This window comes from Patella vulgata, chromosome 9 (assembly GCF_932274485.2).
Source record: "Patella vulgata chromosome 9, xgPatVulg1.2, whole genome shotgun sequence".
NCBI lineage: Eukaryota > Metazoa > Mollusca > Gastropoda > Patellidae > Patella > Patella vulgata.
The window spans coordinates 40,098,326-40,104,325 of NC_065887.2; the positions used below are offsets into that span (position 1 = coordinate 40,098,326).

General features: G+C 33.6%; 1 protein-coding gene across 2 annotated transcripts in view; it reads right to left on the reverse strand.

Moving 5' to 3' along the window:
• The window catches only part of LOC126831946 (trafficking kinesin-binding protein 1), a 48,606-nt gene extending 43,096 nt beyond the window's left edge, over positions 1-5,510 (reverse strand). For both annotated transcript variants that reach the window (XM_050562608.2, XM_050562607.2), the window contains exons 1-2: positions 5,252-5,510; positions 4,102-4,308 (exon numbers count right to left, since the gene is read on the reverse strand). The gene's annotated coding sequence lies outside the window, so the exon portion shown is untranslated. The remainder of the gene's footprint in view (positions 1-4,101; positions 4,309-5,251) is intronic.
• Between the last annotated feature and the right edge of the window lie 490 nt (positions 5,511-6,000).

Below are 6,000 nucleotides of genomic sequence, written 5' to 3' on the forward strand. Positions count from 1 at the left end.
GCCATATGTAGAATAGTGAATTGGGGTCATGTAGAAGAGGGGAATATGAGCCATGGGGAATAGAGGGATATAAGGCATGTGGAACAGAGAGAGGACTTAGAGTGATGTAAACCAGCGGCTGCCAGGCAGTATACGCCCACATTTTCGAGAGATGGATAGAAAACAAGCTAAACGAAAGTGATTTTTCCTACAATCAAGGGCCATAATTCAGGAAATTACAATTCGATATGCGCGAATATCGAAAGGAACCAAGATCTTTGGGTTGTAACGGTGATATGTTAACACGTTTTTTTAAATCGGATAAAAATTATGACCTCTATAAGGTCCACAAGCCAAAAAACGCATTTTTGCGTACAATCAGGGGCCATAATTCATGAAGTTACGGTCCGATATGCGCGATTATCGAAAGGAACCGAGATCTTTGTGTTATAAACTTACATTTCAAGTTTCAACAAAATCGGATAAAAATTGTGACATCTATAGGGTCCACAACCTTGATATACCATATTTTTACGCTATTTGAGAACGAACGGTGACCATTTTGTCTGTCAGTTTTGGGCTGATTTTCACGAAATTCGAACTCGACCTTCCTTAGGGTTTAACGGTGATATAATAATAAGGTTTTTTAAATCGGATAAAAATTATGACCTCTATAGGGTCCACAAGCCAAAAAACGCGTTTTTACATACAATCAGGGGCCATAATTCAGGAAGTTACGGTCGTTATGCGCGAATATCGATAGGAACCGAGATCTTTGGGTTATAAACTTACATTTTAAGTTTCAACAAAATCGGATAAAAATTGTGACCTCTACAGTGTTCACAAGCCAAAAACGTGATTTTTCGTACAATCAGGGGCCATAGTCCATGAAGTTACGGTCCGATAAATGCCAATATCGAAAGGAACCGAGATCTTAGGGTCACAAACAATTGTGGACGGACGGACGGACAGGGACGACGACAATATACGTCCACATGAAAATGTGGGCGTATAAAAAGGGGAATTAGAGCCATGTAAAATAGGGGAATTGGAGCCATGTAGAATAGGGGAATTGGAGCCATGTATGTAGAATAGGGGAATCAGAGCCATATAAAATAGGGGATACTAACAGATTGCACAATAAGAAGACCAGAAACAGAAAATTTTCCAAGAAAACGGATTGTACTTTAAGTTAATTTTATATAGTCTGAAAATGTTACATGGCATTATGTCAAGAAACCAAATAACATGCCATTATATACAGTAATAGTTCAACTATATTTATAATATGGATTTTACTAAAGCTAAAACCAGCCAGATCGTTCACATATTTTTCCAAAAACATTTTAATATAAATACTGTTGTTATTATGCAGTTAAAGATCTGTGTATAAAAAGAATTGTCAAAAAAAAAACTAACAAAATTATTATTACTTTGTTTGTCTTAAGATACAATAATGGCCGTATGAAATCAATAGCAACCAATGTAACTTTAAATAACCATACCTTTTGTTATAACTGATCATTTCAATAATTTTTGAAACAAGATGTTCTTTTAACAATAGTACCGGTACATGTTATGTAACTTTAATTCTAGCATATTGGGGCTTTGAAAAATAATATCTGTTATCAAATCAATTGAAATAGGCTACTGATGATTTATTCAAGCAAAAAAATTATAGTGATCAGACAGATAATTAAATATTTATATTCAAATAATTATGTATTTTTGGTACAGTGCTGGTATTTAATAAGAATCGAATTAAATCAGATTATCAACATGTACTATACATGTATAGTAAATATTCAAAACTTGCAACATTCCGTGAAATAACTGATCTTTAAACAAAAATAATAAACAGATGAGGACAATATGTTGATTTGAAAGTAACAATTTCTACAAATCTTGAATAAATTTTACTTCTAAAATAACTTGAGAGTAAAAACATATCATTTTTATCAGTGGCCTGAATGGTGTAGTATGGTGTAACTAGTGGCCTGATGGTGTAGTATGGTGTAACTGAATGAAAAGACAAATGAAGGTCAATAAAAATATTTGGGAAGAACAGCCAAACATTACTGGATGTTCAAAGATGAAGCCTTGATTATCAATAACAAAAAAAATTTTAACCACAAAATATTGGCTTAATATTCATAGAATGTGTGGCAGCATACAGACTTGCAGTACATGAAGAATAAATTCTTTTGAACTGGTCTATTGAATGATCTAAATGGAATCTTGGCATTAAATGCTGTACAACAAATGTACTGCACTCTTCAATAAAATATCTCCATGATTTGTAAACTTATGTTTTTCCGATAAAACCATAAATATGAAGTTTACTGAACATTTTTTTTATATTAATATAAGAGAAAATCTGTTTAGCTGTACAGAAAAACTTTAAAATAACTTCATAACTTTATTCTTTTTTTACAAGAAATTTAATGGTGCTATTTCATTTGTATTTTGTGCAGGATTTAAACAGAGGGACTAATCATAGCTCCGGGGTATTTATTCACTTGTTTTGTTTTTTTCTTTAAGAGCACAAGCCGCTTTAATGAGAATAGCACAAACAGAGTTGCATCCCCTTTTGGAAATCATTGATGATATTAATATTCTCTTTGAATCATCTAATGGACAGTCCTAACTTTATTATTATGTTCTTTATGAATGGGGAAAACAAAAACACCATGGGCTTGTAAGACAAGACTGATCACCTAGTACAGGAATATTATTTAAGTGAACAAGACTGCTAGTGCTATACTATATATTTTCATTTTGCTTCATGATTAATCATTGATATCCAAGACATGATTTAGAATGAATATGGTTAGTAACATTTACCACAAAGCAACTATATGTGTAGCTGGATTCTAGATGCAGTATCATATCAAATAAATATATTGAGGTTATAATTACAGAGCTATATTGTTCTATTAATTTTTGTTGTATCAGAAAATGCTGTAGCCAAAATAAGCTGATAGGGCATTTCTTCATACATAACACAAATTGTTATTTTTGTCTAACACATAGTTTGCAAATTTTTTATTCATTCGTAGATGATACACAAACGGCACAATTGAAATCGCTTTATAAAATAAAATAACGGTCCGATCCATGCCAATATCGAAAGGAACCGAGATCTTAGGGAGATAAAGCTATATTTCAAGTTTCGTTGAAATCAGATAAAAATTGTGACCTGTAGAGTGTCCACAAACAATTGTAGACGGACGTCCGGACGGACGTGCGGACAGACAGGGGCGACGACAATATACGTCCACATGAAAATGTGGGCTTATAAAAATTATAACGGTAAAAACTAAATCTAGTATCGCTGGTGTATTGACTTAATTTTAACTGATGCATGTCACGTGTCACTGGAGATTTTGTTGGGAAAATAAATCATTAATGACCGATTCTCAGGATATTCAGGGATTATTAAATGACTATTTAAATTTAACTAACAATGGGTCAGTGAAACCATCAAATGTATGATCCATTTATTATTTTAATATCTACCTGGAATTCGTACGGAGCATTGAAGATAGCGCGGTTCCCAAGATTCATATTCCATGCCAAGATCGTCTTCATTCGACACGTGGCTTATTATCACAAAGGCAACTTAGTGAACCTGTTATGTTTTGTATTTTTACCAGATTATCAAATTCACCGTTGAATGTGCTAATTACTCGGATCATGAACCACATATGGCCGATTCTCTATAAGGTATGGCTGATGTTGTAGTTGACAAGCAAGCTGATTGACTTCTTAATCAACAAGTAATAATTAACCCAAAAGTAGATTGATTTATGATACAATAGTGAATGGTTCATTGTTTTATCAATCGGCTATTTTCAAACATCTGAAAGCCAACAATAATGAGCTGATTAAGATCCCAGTGTTCCTTACTGATTCGTGTTCCATACTGATTCATGTTCCCTTACTAATTCGTGTTCCATACTGATTCATGTTCCCTAACTGATTCGTGTTCCATACTGATTCATGTTCCCTAACTGATTCGTGTTCCATACTGACTCAGCTCGACACTTTTATTATACAGATCTATGATCTTCAGAGCACATCACTTTAAAAAGAAATCAAATAAACAAAATTCAAACTTACCAAAATATTTGAGCGTTTCGTTGATTTGTTCGTCGTTTAATTCGAGATTCTCATCAAGGGGAGTAACTGGTGTATGTATAATAAAATCCTCGTTAGTATAACCAGCAAAATCTGTGATGGTGTCAGCACGTAGACGATATTTAGGTATCTGCTCCTCGATCAAACTAAGGATCTCAACTTCATCAGGATCAGAACTATTACAAACATCTAAAACATTTACAAAAAATTGAGTTTAAATAATAACATTTTTTTAGATTTAATATTTATTTGTTGAATAGCAATAACACATATGTAACTTTGGTTAGCATATTTGTCTTGTTAAAGGACAATAACACTCTTGCTGGCTTGACGGCTCCAGAAAATAAAAAATAGCCTTATTCTAAGTACTAGATGTGTGAGTGCCCTACCTGTTGTGTAAATTATCCATTAAATCCTATTTTACTTGTCCAGAGGGTTCAAAAATATTTTTAAATCCAAGTCACATTTGAAAAGCTTTACGTCAGGCTTTTCAAATCATTTAGTTGAATTTTTCCAGTTTTTTAAATTAGATGTGTTAAGATGAAATTTGTATCATCAATTAATTGGAATATTGTAAAATAGTACAATTTGTTGACCAGAATAAACAAAAGTGGTATTGAGCCTTTAAACCACTGTAGTTTTAACACAATACTTGAGTATTTCAGACAGATTGAGAATGACATACAATAATTTTTTACAATGAATTCTAAAGGTCAAGGGTTCCTTTTCATCCATCACATTGTATACACAGACAGACCTTGTTATTTCAATTTCAAATTTGTTGGCCCCGCAGACGCTACTCCTGACAATTTGGAACCAGGTTTGAAAAATCGCAAATGTAATCTCGACCAATACCTGTATTTGAGACTGTGACATTCTAGTTGAGCACATGTATCCACTCAGATTCCCTTCATTCTTAAAACCGTCAAACAGGAGAATATATTGGTGATTAAAGTTAATTAGAGAAGTCTATAGAGAGAGAAATGGGGTTTAACATCCACTCGACTCAAAATAGATCTGTTCATGACTTACTTTGTTTAATTGTTTTTTTAATAATTCGCTTGCACGTAGATGTTTTTAGCAGTGGGAGGTAACAGGAGGACACGGAGAAAACCCAAAAGGATGTACTGACCTGTTATGCTTCCGACGTCCTGATAAGTTTTTACCCCTGTCTCCTGTGTTTCGTATGTTTTTACAGCCGTGTCTTCTGTCTCGGCTGTTTTCAAGGCTGTCTCCACTGTCTCATATTGTTTGTCGTCTTGTTTGTTCTCCTTCGCGACTTTAGGTGCATTATGGGATGCCAGTTTGTCAGACAAAATGTCACATACTTTGACACCCTTTATTTGGGCGTCTGCTAAATCATCACTAGACAGTCTTAAATCAGACACCACCTGAAAATATTCCATTTAAAAGGTCATCAATAAATTATCTTTCATAAACGATCACAAGATTTTTTATTCTGGGACCATAACTCTACAATGACCATGCCAATTCTGTGCTTTTTAATGGGGTCTATCAACAAACTGACACATCCAATTTCAGAAAATCAAAACTGTCATATTTTTAATCTGAAAATGAAATGGAATTGAGTTTAATGTCCTACTTTTCTGCAAAACAGATGCACATTTCTGAAATTTTCACAAATCTGAAATTCATGAATAACACCACTTTAAATTCTGAGACTTATATACCAGTATATTAATATGATACAATGTAATTTGTTTGGTGTAAATCAAAGAAAGTAAGGAAAGGAAATGAAATGAGATGAGATGAGATGAAATAAACTGGGAGGGTGAGAGGGGTAACATCCTAATTGTCTGCACCAACCAGACTATTATGAATAAAGGGAAGTTTGCTAGAACAGTTGTCAGTACCGGTAGC